This window comes from Pantherophis guttatus, chromosome 1 (assembly GCF_059756535.1).
Source record: "Pantherophis guttatus breed Tessera chromosome 1, ASM5975653v1, whole genome shotgun sequence".
Lineage (NCBI taxonomy): Eukaryota > Metazoa > Chordata > Lepidosauria > Squamata > Colubridae > Pantherophis > Pantherophis guttatus.
The window spans coordinates 251534371-251553051 of record NC_142063.1 but is presented as its reverse complement, the minus strand read 5'-3'; the positions used below and the strand labels follow the sequence as shown (position 1 = coordinate 251553051).

At 37.1% G+C, this 18681-nt stretch overlaps 1 long non-coding RNA gene across 1 annotated transcript in view; it reads left to right on the top strand.

Moving 5' to 3' along the window:
• LOC132712115 (uncharacterized) overlaps nt 1-14308 on the top strand; it is an 88455-nt gene extending 74147 nt beyond the window's left edge. Inside the window, exon 4 of the long non-coding RNA XR_015731413.1 lies at nt 14104-14308. This is a non-coding gene — a long non-coding RNA (uncharacterized LOC132712115). The remainder of the gene's footprint in view (nt 1-14103) is intronic.
• Nucleotides 14309-18681: the final 4373 nt, after the last annotated feature.

Here is an 18681-nt window from a genome sequence, read left to right as displayed (position 1 = left end):
AAAGGTGCTTTTTTCAAGAGGCAACTGGATTTTCTGGTCCTTTGGGACAACCATGTCCTGGATGACTGAGAATGTCCATAGAACTTCATATCTTTCAACATTCTGACCTGGCTATGTTGTAGGTCTTTAATTAAGATATCAAATTGGCAGATAGCTTCTGCCTTTTAAGCTCAACTATCAATAGTAAAGAAACCAGCAATCAAGAAATTTGACACAGACTAGTACTCGATAAAGCAGTCATAAAGGCATCAGAAAAGATATTAAAATGATGTAATGTGTCTACCTGTAAAGAGCGTAATCCATAATCCTCCATGTGACACTCTAATGAAATGAAAGCTGAACTTTAAAGAATAGGAAAAATATTGATGCCTTTGAATTTTGATGTTGGAGAAGGCTCCATGGAGAATCAATGGACCACTGAACAAATCAAACTCAAGTTTATGCTTGAGTCACAAATGACCAGGTTTAAATTATCCTACTTTGGACACATTTTGTGAAGACCTAGTTCTCTGGAAAAGATGAGAATTGTGGGAGGAAAAAGAAGAAGGTGGATGGACTCAGTTACAGTGGTGATTGGTGCCCCTTTGAAAGATCTGAAGGACCAGGTTAGGGACAGATGATCTTGGAGAAAAATCTATCTCTGTGGTCAGTTGACCACAGAGTTGACAATGACTTGATAGTACAAAATCATTTACATAACAAAATACTTACTTTGCCTTATAGCTGTGTTTTTTATTGTATACATTTGTGCCTCTTTATTTTACTTAGATGTTTTCTGAAATAATTATTTAAACTCCCTAGAAAACTACAGTATTGTTTATTCAGTAATGACTCTCTACAGGTTTTTCCAAATGACTTTTTGCCAAGGACCGAAGCTACAACTTTCTATTAGAAAAAGACATGGTCTTCCATTAAATTATTGAAACAGTATAGAAATGTATGAAACAATGATCTGCCCAAGAGACTTAAGTAGTACAATGCTATGGTAAACAGACAGTAAGAAATTGCAATTTGGGATGATCACTGTGTAATGGCATGTAAGTAGATAAATTGTGAATATGCAGATGTAAAGGGTCCATGGGAAATGTTCTACTGAATCCTGTTTTGCATAATTGAAAATTCATTGCCCTCTAATATAGCCCCTCCATTTGCATTTATTAAAGTTTAGCATCTTATGTCATAAAGCTAAAAATGTTCATCCATCAACAGAGCACTATGTTTTATGGATAAATTAGGATGTCCAAATAAACTTTTTGAAATTGTTTTTTTTTTTTTAAAAAAAAAAAAAAAGCTCTGCCTAAACTTTCATGAATACCTAAGAAGATGCGGTATTTTCTTACAGATTTTTCAGTTACAATCTGGTTGTGTGTAACACACTCTGATTCAATTATCAGAGTGAAGACTTAATAGTATCCATTTTAAAAATACATCCTCTACTACAGTATGCAATTAAAACTAATATTATAAATTACTGCAAAGTGTTCAGTCTAATAATATTAATCTTTATAATACACATGAGAATTCTTTGTTAAGATATCTCAAGTGTAATGAAAACTCATTGAACCAACATCTAATTATCAAAGTAGTATTTCATTAGAAGAAGAGTGGTATAAACTTTGGTCTCCAATTTTATTCATTTTCAAGTTTCTACATTCCCTCTTGGAATGATCTGTAACAATTGATCCTTGCAATTTCCTCAGCATCTCCAAGTTCAAAACCTTGATGTCTTCTGGGAATAACAGCAACATTTTCAAGGCTAGACTATAAAAGGAGTAGGGAGGGACTATCTATTCCCAGTTCAAAAATAAGCAAGACAGCTAATGGGAGGGAGGAGATATCTTAATCATAAACAACTATTCAAATTTCTACATCTGAGAAAAAGACAAGACGAATGTGGAAAAATAGGATTATTATTTTTGGCACGATATGAGAGAAGGTTACAGCCTTCAAATTTGGCAAAGCAAAAAAATTAATAAATGATTTGAGATACCTTTGTCCAAATTTAAAGATTTAATCTGGATGATATGATCAGTATGATTAGAATGAAAAAAGTTTCAACTTGCTTGTAGTTCATGACAGCTAACACCTCAGCAGCGGATGTCTGAGTCATGTTCATTTTTGAAACATCTTCAGATCTCAACATACAGCAGATTGCAATAGTGAGATATTACTAGGATATAATCTTAGAGAAGTATGACATGGATAAGATGAGCCTACCATTAACAATAAATCACAAAAAGTATGTGAAAACAGACCTTGTGCTTTGTAGGAATTACAGCATTGATTTTCCTGCCATTCTAATGCTTTGTAAAAGTGAAGAAAATGTTCAGATGAGTTGCAGAGAAAGAGAAGGAAACATCAGAGGAAGAGACAGATTATATCAGAGACACGGATATGGATAAAGGTGAAGTTCATTCTAGCAACATGTTTCCAAATCTATTCAGATCATTTCCAAAGAAAAATGTTTCTTAAAAGCTACATGTTCTCTACAATCAGTTTTTTTTTCCTTTGTGTGCATAGAATTGAATGAAAATAGGACCCAATTAAACCCAATGAGAAAAACCCTGGATATTATTCTTAAGAAATTGTTTTAGGAGGAAAAAAATGATTTAAATTTCAACCTTTGGCATCTAAAATGAATCTGTCCTACAAAAAAGTAAAACACAGAGTTATAGTCAGGAAGAGGGCAAAGTTCTTACTAAATATACTCTAGTTGTCCATATCAGTGCTACATGTTGTAGGCTGCAACTTTGTTCCTTAGGTCAGGGGTCCTCCACCCCCAGTCCATGGACTGGCACTAGTATGTGGCATGCCAGTAACTGGTCTACACAAACAAGTGAAGCCCCATCCACAGGATGTGAAACCACACCACTTCCAGTCCGCGGAAAAACCTCTCCCCACGGAACTGGCCAAAAGGTTGGGGGCTGCTACCTTAGGTGGTAGTCATATCTCCTAAATCCTGAGTTTGGCACTCAGAGTTAGCAAACCTCCTTCTTTTTCAAATTCAACTATAATTTACTCCATAACCAGTCTTCTACAGTTTGGTTCTTGATACATCCATCCCTGAAAGCATAGGGAAATTTGGAAAACTGCTTTAAATCCAAATAAAAGTCTTCAAAATTTAAGTAATACTGGAAATCAGGTGGAACCTTGAACTAAAATACGATTACAGGGCAATCCCCACAACACCAAACAGAATTTTCCCATTGTTATTTTCTGGTAGTTGCAAGAGTGACACGATGTTGATAAAAAAAAATCCAACTTCTTTATACTAAATCCTATAATTTACATAATTATAAATTTAGTTATATAATTAAACGTAATTAAAATTACCTGTAAATAAAAATTGTTTACTAAACTAAATGCTGGATTATTAGCAACTTCAGTTAAATATTATCTACATTACCTATATTGGAGAATCTTTCTGATTTAATCAATTTAATTGCCAATATAGTATGCTTCCATAGAAATCTGCTTTGTGTTTCTGTTTCTGTTTTTAATTTTTAAGTATTCTAAATTTTTTGGCTTCTATATTATACCAACAAAAGTCAATTAGATTGGGGCAGTTCCAGAGGTGGGTTTCAGCAGGTTCTGACTAGTTCTGGAGAACTGGTAGCAGAAATTTTGAGTAGTTTGGAGAACCGGTAGTAAAAATTCTGACGGGCCCCACCCCCATCTCTTCTCTGCCTCCCAAGTCCCAGCTGATCGGGAGGAAATGGGGATTTTGCATGTCCTTCTCCTGGAGTGAGGAGGGAATGGAGATTTTACAATATCCTTCCCCTGGAGTGGGGTGGGAATGGAGATTTTACAGTATCCTTCCCCTGCCATGCCCACCAAGCCATGCCATGCCACGCCCACCAAGCCATGCCCACAGAACTGATAGTAAAAACATTTTCAGCCCACTACTGGGCAGTTTATATGCACAAATGCATTCCTTTTACAAACCTTTTACTGCCTTAGGTTGATCTACACAAGTTCCCTTACGCCTATCAATTTCAAAGGGAATTTAATTGATCACAATTAACTTTTTACTATGATTTCAATAGAATTGTCCAATCCTTAATTCAACCTTTTATTGTCCTCCACTATGGTGCTCACTTTAATTCAAGCAATGGTGCAATATAAAAAAAGATTGGTGAAAAATATTTGAAATGTGTATCATAGTATATTAAAGTCTTAAGGCAAGATTAATTTGGGTCAAGCATAGAAGATCATTCTTGGAATATAAGAGGCAACTATTTTCATTTGTATTCAGACAGATTCAACATCATGCAAAGCTGGAACCTTGAGTTCAGAGAGAACTATAAACTAGGCTCCTATACAAACTATAACCTAGGCTTCTTACAATGCAACTGTATTGCAGAGAAGGAAGTAAACTGACAAGAAAAGCAATTCTAACAATTTTATGATTGGATAGATAACAAGAGGGTAGCCAAGACAAATGTGTAGTATTAGAACAAAAATATAGCTGTCATTATAGATAAATGTATGTTTAAGAACTATATGCTTATATGAGTACTAATATTATTGTAAAGCGACGGGAGATGTTTGGAACCAGTGATGTCATATTTATGTCCAAAGTTTTTTTTAAATTTTGTATTATTAATAAAAAACTTTTAAAAAGAAAAAGAAAAAAAGAAAAACAGTTCCCAGCTCCTATTTCATAATAATGGTGAACAGCAGTTCCTTTTATATTTCTGCTCTGCAGGATATCAACACTCATGAGACAGCCAATGATGAGGAGAACACTTTGATTCAGGACTTGACATGCCCTTCAAAAGGAGTTTTGCTTGCTAGAATATGTCAAAGACTAGTATATTTTAAATGTATCTCAAACTAGTCCCCTTTCATTCCACTTAATTATGCCATCTTGAGGGCAGCCTGACCTAAGAACAAAAAGGCACTAGATTTGGTAATCCAAAATCTCCCCCGCTCTTCGCTTATTCTGCTCGCAAAAAATATAGAAACAATTCATAAAGGCATTATTATGGGTTATGGATATGTTCCTTTCCCACCTCCTAGCTATTAACATTTCTCTTTTCCATTATTGAAAAACACAGGAGAGGGGGAAGAGAGAGCGAACAGTGTTTGCTTTTAGTTCTGTTCAAAAACCTTGGATGAAATATTCATATTGCCTTTTTTGAAATTCCTCAAAAATGTGCCTATTATAATCACAGCTTGGACAATATTATGCAATACCCTTCAAAATATCATTTTATAGGTTTCAGGAGATGCTAGGTTGTGTTGAAAATAATCCCCCTTGGGATTTGGTTTAGCTCTTATTGAGTTATGTCTAGTGTCCATGGCAGACTCAAGAAACTGAATATATATATATATATGCTCAAAATAATAAAGGGAACACAAGCAGAAGACATCCGAGATCTGAATGGATGAAATAGCCTTATTAAATACTTTGCTCGTTACATACAGTAGTTTTGTGTTCCCTTTAGTTGTTTGAGCAGTGTATAAACTACTGTATGTAATGAGCAAAGTATTTAATAAGGCTATTTCATTCATTCAGATCTCAGATGTCTTCTGCTTGTGTTCCCTTTATTTTTTTGAGCAGTATATATATATACTTCATATATATATGAAGATGGCAAAGAAAAAATCCTCAAGACAACAATAATCAACTCATAAAACACTGGAGTATTGTGAGCTAGACATATTCTTTTGAACTTATAACTTTCTTGCATAATATACATGCAAGAAAGAAAATACTTTAGTTATGAAAATATTTATATATTTTTACTTAATTATAAGAAACAACAGTGTTTTTGTTAAAAATCATTTATAAAAAAGACTCAAGAAAACAGTTCAGGGTTAGTGCTATAGCCAAACCACTCTGATACTTTTATATTCTTTCCACATTGCTTGTTTTGTATACCTATGAAGCTGCTGGCTGGTCATTTTTCACAGAACTTGAGTCTTTCCTATGTGCTTTTCAAATTCATTTGCATAACAAAGAGAACACAGAACAATTCTCACTGGAAGCCATCACCTGTACCTCTTCTTGCTGGTTCAGTAAAGCAGAGTTGTGAAACAACAGATCTGTTTTTAGGAATCTGATGTTTTCTCAATTCATCTGAAGGGCATAGGCTTTAAAAAAGAAACTGAGAAAGAAATGAAGAGAAAACTTTTGTTAAAATACACATATGTACCCAGGGGAATAGATGGCTCAACAATAAAGCCTAAACCTAGAAGCTGAATGAGAAAAATGAATTGGTAAGAACCTGCTTGATTGAAATGCTCCTTTTGTATACTACATTTCAAACTGAACTCTGGAACAAACATTGGGGATTACTACCCCATCAGAAAACTTCATCTGAACAGAAACTTTCATGATCACATTTAAGACCATATTTATATTTCTAAGATCAAAGGTAATAAAGGCGCCCTGCTTCAAAATTACAGAGGGAGCTCGGTTTAAGTCCTCACTGGCTAAAACAGATATCGAGCTTTAACAAGGCTCACCAATGTAGATATACAAAAAAAAAAAAAAAAGAGGAAGGATTATATAGTATTTCTTATTAAAGAAAGATAGGAAGAAATACAAGATTTTCTTAGTTCATATCTTGGACAAAAGTTGGAATTAATTATCCAAAGTAACCGCAGTATGTCTTTTCAAAAATAGTAACTTTCCATTCTATTTTTTAAATAATATCCTTAATGATATATTGGTACATAGCAAAATGTAGGGTTTGGGCAAATCCAGACTGCAACCAAACATAGTTGAAATCAATCTCCTTTGATCAAATTTATAATTTGCCAGTGTAGACTTATCTAAACTGCCTGGTGCCTTCAACTACAACCTCAGGAATTCTAACCTTTACTCATGCTGCAGAAGTGGGTATGTAATAGTAGCAGAGTACCAATAGGGCACTATAAAATTAGGCAAAATTGATGAATTAGTTAAAGCTACATTCCTGTTTCGGGTACCTCTTCACTATGGAAAAGCTAAACAAAGGATGGAGTTATGAGTAGCTGTTCTATTAATGACTAACAGGCACCATTGTGATAAATCACCATTGTTTGAGAACAACAATGGAAGAAGGCTATCATTGTCCTGTTTGTACTTCTGAGCTTCTCAAAAGCACCTGTTTGGGACAAATGATTGAAAATGTTGGACATATTCCACAGGACTCTTCTTATAATCTTAAATAGTTTACCTTTTTGCATGCATTCCATCCATGCTCTGTTGGTCTAGGACCAATTAAAGATAAATTGATGGGAAGATGGGAAGATCAAAGGATGGAAGGATAGATGGATGGATGAATAGATGATAATGATAGAGAAAAGAAAGAGAGAGATTCCATCCTTGCCTATACCGAATGGATGGAGAGTGATCGTATCCATGGAATCCATCCCTAACTTTCATGCAATTCTTGATTATACAGAGGATATCTCACATGCACAGTTGTCATGAACAGAGATCTTTTCTCACATTTCTATGGAATATGTAAGAGTCAGCAAGGAAATCAGTAGATACAATCCTACTCTCTATTCAGAAGATACAAGGAGGATCTGAAAATGGATTCAAGTGGAAATGAAACTAGATAAAGTCTTTCCTTTAATCAAAGCGCCAGATCTCACCTGCTCCATTAATTTCACCACCCAGTCTTCCATTGTTGGTATTTGTGAGTCCTTCCATCTCTGCACCTTTTGTTGCACAATTATTTACTAATACCCATATAGACAGGACATATACCAACATCCAACATCACAGTACCTCACATTTATTCACATTTGAGGATGGTAGGACAAATAGCTATGTATTACACTGCTAACCAATAAATCTAATTTCTCTGAGATTATAATATGGAAGACATCACCTATGAAGACATCAGCTATCTCCAACCTTTCCAGCTCGGGATACCATTGTGCGCTGCTGTGCATGTATGCTCGTCCACCACTTCCACAGCCCAGATCTAAATGGGCTGCGGATCGGCGCCAGGCTGCAGACCAGGGTTGGGGACCCCTGATCTAGATTATCTAAATATCTAAATTATCTTAACTCTAACCCAGGAGTGTCAAATTCACATAGTCAGGATGGTGTCATGTGATGTATTGGGACTTTTCCCCCCTTCACTAAACTGGATGTGGGCCAGTGGTGGGTTTCAAATTTTTTTTACTACCGGTTCCTACTCAAAATTTCTGCTACTGGTTCTCCAGAACTGGTCAGAACCTGCTGAAACCCACCTCTGACATGGGTGTGGCCAGCACATTACGCATCTGACCCACAGGCCAGGAGTTTGACAGCCCTTCTCTAACCCAATGAAAACTAAATACTTGTCTTAATATATTTGGAATACATTACTTTTTCTGTTACACAATACTATGAATAACAATGAAGAGTGAGGTAAATGACAGTTTATTCCTTGGTTCCCTCTACTTATATGAAAATGTTGATCTTTCTGTTCACAGTTAAGGCAATCCTACCTCACAGCTTTAGTGATGATGTGATATAATCAAACCTAAATAGTTCTGTAATATTGCAGCATAACCCTGATTAGTAGGGATAACATCCTGAAACTGAAGTAAATGGTATGCAGAATTAGTAGCAGTGTACAACCACAAAAAGCTAATCATGCAAATCATCTCATCCTTTTAAGACCAACCCTCAGTGCATCCATTTCCAGCATTTTTATTTTACTGCCATCTTGTTTTCCCTCTTGTCCTGTAGTAACTTAAAAAATATTTATCAATCCACATTTATTACAATCATTAATCAGGATAAAATGTGTGTATTAATCAGAACAAAATGTATCTGGAGGACATGCATATAAAATTTTTGTTATAATTTTTATATGAAATTTAAATAAAATAATCAGGCTAAGATAATGGCATTCTGTTTTAATAGTTATTTTATGGTTTTATTCTATGCCCCACAGAGTCATGTTTGGTGAGATGGGCAGCCATATAACTATGATTTCTAACTAAATATGTCAGCATTAATATAATCAATCAAATCTGGCCTTCCTAGTGAAAAGCTTCACCATCTCTGCCTTATATAGCTATTGAGCACAAAAGAAAATACAGAACTTTTTTCTGTACTACCTGCAACATTGATTAAAAAAGAAGCAGCAATTTTCAAAGAGCTGTTCCATTAATAAAAACCATACAACAGTACATAAGCCACTATCTCTGCTTCCTTCAAGCTACCTAGGAAGATGCACTCAAAATAGCAACTTCATTTTCATGTAGGACTGAAGACTGGAACAGGTTTTGATCAATTGCTTCCTCTGATTTGGATCTAGTTTGTACTGTGAGTTTATAGGTCAATATATATTCTCCCCTTACTAGAGAGATTGCCAGTTAGGGCAGATGACTTTTATGTAGGTTTTCTCCTCCAGGACTCAAATCTGGCTACCATGCGTGCGGTGGCAAAATTCTGTGTCACTGCAATGTCCACAAGAAAAAAATGGGTTACAGAATTATAGCTGTCAACTTATGCCAATTTTTTGGAGATATCTATAACAATTTTTGGAAAATACATTTACTCACATACTTATTGGCTTTCCACTCACGTAAATCAGGGAGTGACTCTAATGGTTTGAGATCATGTATTTTCATAACAGGGAGGTTATTGTTCATTATTAATGTCAGTGTTATTTTTAATATATTGTATGTCAATTGCTGGTCGATGACTGTAATAAAGTTCTATTCTATTCTATTCTATTCTATTCTATTCTATTCTATTCTAACACTGATAAACAAAGCCATTCCCATTAATTTATATTCAAAATATGGTTTATCAATTCACAGAACAGCACTTATCTAAGTTCCAAATTTATTTAATAATAAAAGCCTTAATCATTTTGTCTATCTTTTTAAATATCCACATAAAATATTTAATATAAGTTAATTCATGAAAGGATATGAATTCTTTTTTTTTAATTCAACACAATATTTTCCCCATCTTAATTAACTGTCTAATAAAGAGAGAATTAAGGTTGACTCAGCCTTCCATCCTTCTAAGGTTGGTAAAATGAGGACCCAGATTGTTGGGGCAATATGCTGATTCTGTAAACCACTAGAGAAGGCTGTAACGCACTGTGAAGTGGTATATAAGTCTAAGTGCTATTGCTATTAAAGAACTTATCTAAAACTCTTCAGTTTTAGATAGACAGATGCCACAAGGATCTGTATGAACAGAAGTCCAATTAAAATGGCTTGGCCAGGTACTTCAAAAACCAGAGGATTTTTGGATCCACCTGGGGAATTTCCTTTCCATTTATTGGTGTCTTGGCTGGTTTGTAGACAATAAATATGGCTTTGGTGGTTGATGCTATTGCTCCTAACTACTCTCTTCTCTCTAAAAGAACTCTGATGAGCAACTAGGCTCATCAGTGAGATTAACATCATGAAGTTGATTATCAGAGGGATGGCGAGCAAGTGGAGAAGCTTCCATGAGGAACCAGACCATATGATGGAGAAGGGAAACATTTTTAGGCCCATTTGAAATCCTAGTTTTTAGCATTGAGTGCAGTGAGCAGATTATTCTTTTCTGCCTCTGCTGTGTCACTACAGGCAAGCAATGGTTTCTTGTACTATTAAGATGTTGACAGGGGGATCAGTACTGATGGAGCCACTTTAAAAGATTTTTACAATGTCAGTCAGATTTGCCTTGACTTGAACTCCAGTACTGGGACAGGTAAAAGAGAGCTAACCCTAATAACAAAATTTCAGATTAATGTGGCTTCATTTCAGCTTCTAAAAATGTCATTTCTGTTTTTATTCGTTCTTTTAATAGCTCAGAAAAGAGAAAAACAAACAGGGGAATAGCAAAATTGTATGTGTGCGTGTGCGTGTGTGTATACATATTCATTTCAGCTTGCAGATCTTAAGAATGTTGACAGCATGCATCAAGACATAAGGACTACCACCTGCTTCTTTGATTCTTGATCCACTTGGCTGATTAAACCAGCAGTCTGGTCTGGCACATTGGTTAAGGAAAGTGATTAGCATATCCTTAAGGACAGGACTTTCCTATCTGCTCAAACAATGCTATTATAAAGCTCTGCTCAAAAAGGATTCCCTTGACTTTGTCATGGTTTGTGTAAGGGACAGTGTTGTAAGAACTCCATTTATCATCTAGACTCTGCCTTATAATGTCCCTCAAGACTCTTTCATTGACCCTCTGTTGTTCAACATCAACATGAAGCTGCTGAGGGAGGAATGCCTTCTACATGTTGAGGACACCAGATTCTATTGCACTGTACAGTACTTGTTTACCAAAGCAGCAATCAGGACTTTTGAGAACTGATTAATCTTACTAATGGCCAGGTGGAGAAAAATCAGATTCAATCCACACAAGATAAAAGTGCTGTTGATAGAGAAAAAGCTGCACTCTGGGATCAAGGTGACGTCTGCTCTGGATGGAATGGTAAAAACTCAGGAACTTTTCTTTTGACCCAAGCTGTCAATGAATTTGCAAATGGCAGTTGTGTCAAGGAGACAATTTCCAAAATTAAAGTTAGCAATTTATCTTTCCTTACATCTAGTCAAAGTTATCTGTGCTTTGTGAGAGCCTGTCTTGACTACTTCAGTCTGATGTAAGTGAAGCTGACCTTGAAAAGTATCCAGAAATTGCTATTGGTGCTAAATGCAATGATTAGATGGATTAGTACAAAGTACAAGGATCATAGGATGCTGTACTGAAGATATGTTCTCCCTATTAATTGCTTTGCAGATACAATTCAAGGCATCATTATTGACCTTTAAAACCCTTAAAGTCTTCGAGCTTTGCTATTTGCAATATTACTTTGCTATTTGCAATGTCATTTGCAATACCACTCTGAACCTACCTGGTTCTTTAGATTAGCAGAAGTTCTTTTGAAGATCCCCCTGTGTATAGAAGGTCAGCTGTATAGTGTAGAAGAAAGGAAAATCTCCTGCAGGGTCTCAAGCTGTAAAACATCCTTTAAGTTGTGTTTGGCCCCATCATTCTCCAATATTTCAATCAAAATTCATTCTTTCTGTCAATCTCTTAATTAATGTACTATATTGGAATATTGACTTGTAGGAGAGACATTTTAGTGTAGGGGTTAAGGCACAGGTACACCAGTAGATTGAGCTCCAGTCTCATCTTGGCACAAAGCTTGGTGGGTGATCTTGGACCAGTATCCTTCTCTAAACCCTAATGCGTAGGCAAGGACAAGGACTGAAATCTTGCCAAGAAAATTGCAGGATCTTGTCCAGATAATTGTCAGGAGTTGACATAGACCTGTAAAGTCACCCCCCCAAAAAAACAAACAAACCCGGTTTACGGGTTTTATAAGGCCACTTGACTACACTAAAAAGCAAGGAACTCATTTTAACAACGGAGGGGAAAATATTATGCAATGTTGTTTAATGAGAAGATACTTCCAAAATTTATGCCAATGACATATTGTGCAATTTTGGTTGGTTACTTGCAAGTCCATTGTACTGAGGTCTGTTAACTGGAAGCTGTACTTTATACAAATTCAGGTTTTTTTTTCATTAATACAGAATAAATAAATCTATTCTGCTTCGAATGGAATATCTCCAATCCTCAAAAACGAATGTCACAGTATTTCAATGTAGTTATATTTCTGAACCCATTAACAAATTTCCATTTTAGTTGAAATGTGATACCTTCAAAAAGAAAAAAGAACCCACTTATGCAGCTACTTCACTTTCTGCAGAAGGTAACAAGTATTACTACCTTTTAGATTTCCACTATAATCAATAGAAGTATGCAAATTTTACTTTCCAGCTTGATCTGAATAGTCATTCTGTGAACAGTCTTGAGCTGCATTAGATATGAAAAAAAATCACTTGTCTGAAATTCTACAGAAACTTGAAAATCCACCTCTTTCTGTCCCTGTACTGTGCCCTTCTCCTGTCCCCTCTCCCCAGATCCACGGGGGACTGATGGGACCTGCAAAAGAAATGCAGCTCCTGGTCTTCATAGGTTCTACTTCATATTAAGCCAGCTAGAGAGGAGGAGGAAGAGGAGGAGGAGGAGGAGAAAGAGAAGAAGGAGACTCTCATCTTTTCTTCCAGACTTCTCCTCAACCCATTTCCTTCCAGTAATATGAGCCTGGTGAAGAAGGTTCAGCCTTCTCTCTCATTCTTTCCAATCCCATTCCCTGTCCTTCAACTGGGAGAGAAATATTTTCCATCTCAACCCGAAGCCCTGGTGTTGCCACCTGACAACTGCAGGAAAGTTTTTTGAGAGGATTTTTGCAATGCATTTTCATAAACATAGCAAGAAAATCAGATGCTACTATAATAAACAATTGTACAAAACCATGTGGGCCATGTAGCCTTCTTTGACCATCTTTTTGAGGTCAGTTAGCTGTTGATGATCCTACTGAAGAAGAGATGCTTGTCAAGCATCATCAAGTCCCCAATAATGCGTTAGGAATAGCCAGAATTCATCCTACCCATCTGATCAAAATCCCTTACAAACAATAGCTACTTTGTCCATTAGTTACTTCATTCTTGCTCCTTACCTCTTTTATGTTCTTACCAATATAATTGTCTCAGTTCAAAGGCTGCAGTTTCCCTTTCAGAATCTTTCTGAAACGCTCAGTTTCATTACTTTCTATAATGAACACATTTTGTGCAGTTTAAAAGAATATGGTAGTCCTGAACCCCAGCCAGGAATAAAAGCCTTTTGCAACAGTACGTTTTTCCTATTGTTATCATTATTGTTATCTACCCTAGTAAAATACTGCCTTATCCTAAATGAGACATAATCATGCTAAGTGATTAGTTACACTTTAATACGTATCCTTAACTATCAATGTGCTCTAATATGGATTACTAAAATCCAATTATTAAATCTTAGTGTTGGAATTAAGAGAATGCTTTACCCAGCCCATTAGGGTGGCCATTATGCTGCAGCCAGATTTATAATGCCAACTAGATGAATACTGACAAAAGGAAATCGTTTACACATCATGTAATTAGTTCGTGGAATTGTTCGCCATAAAGTACAGGGATGGTTACTTATATCTTAAAGCAATTGGGATTGGTGGGGGGGGTGGATTTCACAAATTAGCAAAAACTGGATAGGAGCAGTAGATCACAGTCGGCAAGAAACAGCTATCAACAATATGCTTTGTTTTTCAGCTTCCAAGGGCATGCAGCTGCCAGTGTTAGAGACAAGCACACAGATTCCATTCTGCCACTCCATTCACGGAAGAAGCTGCTTCTGTTCAAAGAAGAGCAGAGACAACAGCATTGGTCCACAGAAAAACTCTACAATTTTACAATACATGAGAGTGAGTTCCACTGAAGTTTTCCAGCTGATGGAACCACTTCCATCAGAGGAACCAAGGAGGAATGATTTATCTTTTCACCCGCAGTCCCACTGTGTACCCTTAAAAGCTGCTCTGGATGTCACAAAAGAATGATTAAGCGTTCAGGTTTTTCAGCACTGTTCATTGTGCCAGGCTATAAGGAAAGCAGGGAGTGAAGAAAAGCAGGCAGGGGAGTAAGAAAATTAGGCCACATGTTAAAGGTATAAGTCATAGCTATACAGTTATAAAGCATTAAATTACATGTTTCTCAGGAGGGAGGTGATATAATGAATGAATTAGCTTCAGAAAGATGCTTGAAATACCAGGTTACAACTAGGCTTCCGAGACAAAAACACTACCTGTATTTTAAGAAATAAAGTCCAGGTACCCCTCAGATCTCCCTCCAGTTTCAAACAAAATGTATGAAGTGAGCAAAGGAAACACATATTAGCAAACTGGATTAATTCTTGCTAATGAAATAGGAGGGAAAAAGACAAAGCCAAGCCAGCACTACACCAAGCAGTTGAAGTAAATTAAACCTTTTGAGTACAAATTGGTTTTTTGGACATCAGAAAAATATCTTCCCCTGATTCATCCCAGATTCAACATCTACTCCATAAGCACATCTTTTTTTTTTTTTTTTTTTTTTTTTTTTGTGAAGGCATATATTTCTATGAACAGCCTGAGGAAATATGATTCAATTATGGTAGTGATAGAAACCCGTTTTAAACCAGGTAGGCATTTCTGTTCTTCAAATGGATTGTATGTACATATGTACATGTTCCCATGAAGGCATGAAAACTAGAATCTTTCATTCAGATCCTGAGAAAGGAGCAGTTCTCCTTTGTATTCCCTTTTTGGACTGGAATTCATTTTCCTATTTGGACTGGGGCTTTGTAGGCAAAAATCAGGAATCAATCATCTTGAAATAGATGTCATCATTGTTATTAAATATACATTATGCTATAATAAGTTTGAATGAATTTGAAAGCTGAGCACTCCTTTAATGTCTTTTTAAATATGTTTCTAAATAATGATCATCTTTGACCATCTCTTTAGGGAGATTATACATTTGCTTATTAATTATTAACTATTAAATTTTTTAAAAGAATGTAACTTACATATTCATTCCATAGCTCCAAGCTGTGGTTCTTTCTCCAGCTAGCTTACAAAAATATGAATTATTCCTTCCCTTCATTTGTACTGAAGGTATTCCTAAACTCTTGAAGGTATTCCTAAACTCTCAGACTGATCCCTAAGAGTATTCTCCTTTCTTAGAGCATATGTAGTTCAATTCCTTGATCTCTGCACATGTGCCTCTTATTATTCCTGTATCATTTTTATAACTTAAGTTTAGGCTTGGTGTCCTTTTCCTAACTTCTCTACATCTTGTAATGTATCATCCAAAGCTGCAGCAGGATGGGGGAATCTGTGGTTTTCCAGATGTTATTTAATTAAATTCCCAGAATTCCTTACCAATTGACATCCTGGCAGAAGTTGGCAGAAATTCAGTCTAGCAGCATCTGGTAAGATACAAATTCCCATCTCCCAGTACATCCTAAGAGAGTTACACAAGAATCTAACAGCTCATAAAAATGCTGAGCATTGCAAAATATGCCAACTCTATTCAAGTCTCTTGTAAGTCTCTTGATTGCCTTTCTTGACATTTTTGAGATATCTTTGACTTAATCCTATGGGCTCAGACTGTATTAACTCACTGTAGTTGTGACCTCCGTACCAACTTTAGTAAAACTATCATTCTTTCAGAGTGATTCAGGCTGCACACTGGGTGTTTTTAAAGATTTTATTCCCAGACATTGAATGAGGTTGCCTAGAAAGTCTGGGTGGTCTTTGGAAATGCATTAGCCAAGTACTGAATTGGAGGCACGGAGACCAGTTGTGATGGGCACTTCACCATGGAACCAGGCATCTTGCTTTGTGGATGTTGTACCATGGAAGAATATCCATACTGTTTGGTCCCTTTCATCCCAAGCTTTGAACATGAAGAAAATAGACAAACATTTGTCTGAAATGATATAGGGCTGTGTTGGCGAACCTATGGAATGTGTGCCGGAAGTGGCATGCAGAACCATCCTGCGAGGGATGCGCGACTTCACTGGCTCCTCCTCCACGTTCCTGTGCACACATGTGTGCCGGTAAGCTGGCGTTCGTATGCACAGGATCACCGACACCCAGAAGAGCAGAGTTCCGTTGTGCATGCACGAGCCGGCACCCAAACTTCTGGGTTTACGTCATGCACATGCGCAATGGCCAGCTGTTCATCAGGTGTGCGTCCATGCCAGAAACTGGATGTTTGGGTGCCGGTTTCCACATGCGTGACAGAATGCTGCTCTTCCGGGTTTCGGCGCTCCTGTGCACGCGGAGGCAAGCAAGGCCACACAGTCCAGACGGATGGTTTTGTATGCCATTTCTTACATGCAGGCCAGCACGCGGGGACGTAAAAGGTTAGCCATCACTGATATAGGGTTTCCTGCTTGAGCAGGGGATTGGACTAGAAGACCTCCAAGGTCCCTTCCAACTCTGTTATTCAGTTATCCTGAGAGGAATAGTACAGAGTCAACAGTACAGAGTTCAACAATACTGAAGTAATTGTCCAGGCTGTACCATGGAAAAAAGGTGAATGCCAGTGAAAGAGCAACCACACTGGGCTTGGCATAGGATTATAGCCCAGGAAACACTATCTATTTAATGTGGATTTTGATGCATGTATCACTTATTTATTTAGAGGCCTGCATTTGCCTAGAAGAATAAGAAAAACTTATTTCCCATATCAGCTGCAGCATGGCCATATGACAGTTCTACAAACACAGCATTATAGAACAAGTGGGCATCAGGCCCAGATGATTCTACAACACAGTTCCAGTTCACATTCTATAGTGAGGATTTCCATTATTCTCTATTGAGCTTGACAAAGAAAATTCAACTTTCCTCTCTAATAGGAAGCTGCTATGGATGATACTAGGTTTTGTATTTAGGCACTTGGTAACAGTGATTCCGTCATATACACACACAAAATGAATTTCTTTTCGATTTAAAATGACATTCAAATCCCAAAGTATTGTGGAGGGTGCCTTTTTTCTAGTCCAGTGTTATATGGGAAAGGATGATAGGATTACTCTTCTATCTATTACTCTTAAGAATAAGAGTTCGGTCTTACAGGTATATGTGTCTTACAGAGCTTGATGGGATCTAATAATTAGGTGTATGCTCATAAAAGCATGAATACATCTATTTGCGCTGACACATTTCTGTTTCTCATATTTTGAAAAATAAGTTCATTTTGTCTTGTTTCCTTATTAGTTCAAGTTATTTTTAAAAAATCCTAAATGGAAATATAGATTTATTTTATACTAAAAAAAAAATGTGACCCACTTGGTCACCATTTCAAGTATTTTTAAGTAAAGAAATATCTTTATTTAAACAGATAATCATGGGCAAGCAAAAAAGTATTGGGAGTGGGAGCAATTTTCCGCTTCCTGATGACTTCTCCATTAACATTGCTGGCAGGGAGTTTCTGGAAATGTACCTTCCTTCCTCCTTCCCCCTACCTTCTTTCCTTCTTTTTTTTCTCTCTTCCCTCCTTCTCCTTCCTTCTGTCCTTCTTTCCTTTCTTCCTTCTCTTCCTCTATACCTTCTCCCTCCCAGTTCCTTCCTTCCTCTCTTCCTTCCCTTCCTCCTTCCTTCCTCTCTCCCTCCCTCCCTTCTCTCATTTGTTCCTATTTTCCTTCCTTTCATCTCTTTCTCCCCCTTCTTTTGTTCCTTCTTCTCTACCTTTCCAGGTAAGTGGCTACTGCTAGATGGGAAGTGAGTGAGTGTACAAGTGACCAGTGTAGCACAAGCATAGAAGAACTGGCAGAGAGTACATAAGACTTATCCAAACAATCTGCAACCTTCCCTGCCACTTTCTCCATTGACTTTCTTCCTGCAACCTTCACACAAGCAAAGACTTTGCTAGTGGGAAGGTGGCAAGGAGCATTCACAATCCTTCTGCTTCTCCATTGACTTGTGGAAAGTTATCAGGGAACGTTGAAAATGAGGATCACATGACCACAGCAACTAGGCCAGTGGTGAAATCCAAATTTTTTTACTACCGGTTCTGTGGGCGTGGCTTGGTGGGCATGGCAGGGGAAAGGATACTGCAAAATCTCCATTTCCACCCCACTCCAGGGGAAGGATACTGCAAAATCCCCATTCCCTCCCCACTCCTGGGGGAAGAATATTGCAAAATCTCCATTCCCACCCCACTCTGGGGCCAGCCAGAGGTAGCATTTGCAGGTTCTCCGAACTACTCAAAATTTCTGCTACCGGTTCTCCGAACTGCTCAAAATTTCCGCTATCAGTTCTCCAGAACCTGTCAGAACCTGCTGGATTTCACCCCTGAACTAGG